A 2,544-nucleotide genomic window follows, 5' to 3' on the forward strand; every position below is an offset into this window, starting at 1 on the left:
CTATGTCAACCCATGTCGTTGGGGGTCTTCCTCTTTTATGGTGACCATCTACTTTATCAAGCACAGTGACCTTTCCTTAGGACTGGTATCTTCTTGTGATTGACAGCCGTGCCCAGTCACTCCTCTAAGGGTCGTTCGAGCCAGTTAAGGAAGATGTTTTTGCTTTTCTGGCAATTAAAATGGGTAAGCGAAAATATTTTGAAAAATAGACAAAATACTAGCTCTCTTTCGAATCATGTGGAATAGAGCTTTGTACATGAGTGAGAATAGGTTTTGATTAATATAAGAAGTTAATATTGTTTTATTATAAGTAATTATGTCAAATTGCATCCATATTCCATATTATCTTTACATATTTATTTTTCATATTATAATCTGGGTGGAAACTACTTGTATTTAAAGGAAAATAAAGACCAAGCTCTACATAATATTTCATCATAATAATAGTTTTATTCAAGAATAAAGCTTTTGAGTGTAAAAGGCAATAAAAAGGAGGATTTTATTAATTATTGTCAATCAAAAGTTGTTTTTAACTCATGTTTGAAAATTCAGGCAAAACCAGAATATATTTAGTTGATTTCATAGAAACTGTATATTTGCAAAAATTCCAGTGAACAAAAGAAAAAAATTAAATCATGGTTTTATTATATCAGGGTCTACAATTGTTCATTATTCAATAAAAAAACTATTGTTGAATTTTGTGTGTGTTAAATAAGTTATTATATTTTTCTGCCTATGGCTCTTTAGATTGATAAGGTTGCTCTATATGAAGATAATGCACAGAGTGTTGCTACTCGGGTTCTAGCTCATTCATGTGCAGGTTTATTTTTAAAAATGTGTTAAATATGTCTCTGTGATTAGTGGATGGTTTCAGATAAAATTTCACAGTAATAAGTCTTAGTATCATTAGGGTCTCTTCAAAAAATATGTGCCAGGGTTAGGGTTAGGGTTAGAAAAAAATATGTGTCATAAAAAAAATAATGTGGAGTCATGATTAATGTCAATATTTCAACAAAATTCAAATAGATACCTTCCCAAATCATTGAAACCTTGCAACAAGTTTATAGAACTTCTGCTTCACATACAACAATAGATTTTAGATACATCAGGTATCTTAAAGAAGGTTTGTGAAAATTTAAAACATGAGCCTACCTCAACCTATCAACAGAAACCTGCAGCTGAATTTTTTTAAATCATTTTATTGGGGCCTCATACAACTCTTATCACAATCCACACATACATCAATTGTGTCAAGCATATTTGTACATTCATTGCCATCATCATTCTCAAAACATTTGCTCTCCACTTAAGCCCCTGGCATCAGCTGCTCATTTTTATCCCCTCCCTCCCCGTACCCCCTCCCTCACAAACACCTGATAATTTATAAATTATTATTTTGCAATAGCTTACACTGTCCAACATCTCCCTTCACCCACTTTTCTGTTGTTCATCCCCCAGGGAGGAGGTTATATATAGATCCCTGTAATCGGTTCCCCCTTTCCACCCCACCCTCCCTCCACCCTCTCAGTATCGCCACTCTCAACATTGGTCATGAAGGAATCATCCCTCCTGGATTCCCTAGTTTCTGGTTCCTATCTGTACCAGTGTACATCCTCTGGTCTAGCTGGATTTGTAAGATAGAATTGGGATCATGATGGTGGAGGGTGGGGTGTAGGAAGATTTAGGAACTAGAGGAAAGTTGTATGTTTCATCGTGACTATAACTAAATTAATGAAGAAACAGTAGCTAACATTCAGAAACTTGTGGAAGACCACAGAATTACAATTGATGTGTTAACTATTGAAGTTGGGATTCAAGCATTTTCAATTTTATATTACCATTTTTACCTTTTTATGTGTTGGACTTTATGGCAATCAAAAGCACTACACCAAGACCAACTAGCTCAAACGGGTGAGATAACCACCAGTCTTAAAACAAGATTGACGCTTCTTGTTTTTCGGTGCTGTGGAGATGACCCCCAACCCACAGGTACCCTATGCAAAACAGAAGGGAACACTGCACACTCAGGGCCTCCCTCACAATTGGGCACGTGCTTGAGACCTTTGTTTCAGCCACTATGTTAATTCATCTCATTGAGCCTTCTTTTTTTTTCTTTCCACTGCGCCTTCACGTTACCGAACATGATGTCCTTCTCAAGGGACTGGTTTCTCCTAGTAATAGGTCCAAAGTATGTAAGGCAAATTCTTGTTATCTTTGTCTCTAAGGAGCACTCCAGCTGTACTTTGCCCAAGACAGATTTTTTTGTCCTTTTAGCAGTCCATGATACTTACAATATTCCCTATCACCACAATTCAAATGCATTGATTTTTCTGTGGTTTTCTTTTTTTTTAATTATTTTATTAGGGACGCATACAACTCTTATTACAATCCATTGTGTCAAGTACATTCGTACATATGTTGCCATCATCATTCTCAAAGCACCTGCTTTCTACTTGAGCCCTTCGTATCAGCTCCTCATATTTTTCCCCTCCCTCCCTGCTCCCCCTGCCCCCTGAACCCTTGATCATTTATAAATTATTATTA

This window comes from Echinops telfairi, unplaced genomic scaffold, assembly GCF_000313985.2.
Source record: "Echinops telfairi isolate 266 unplaced genomic scaffold, ASM31398v2 ScPeMD7_9;HRSCAF=40, whole genome shotgun sequence".
Classification (NCBI taxonomy): Eukaryota; Metazoa; Chordata; class Mammalia; order Afrosoricida; family Tenrecidae; genus Echinops; species Echinops telfairi.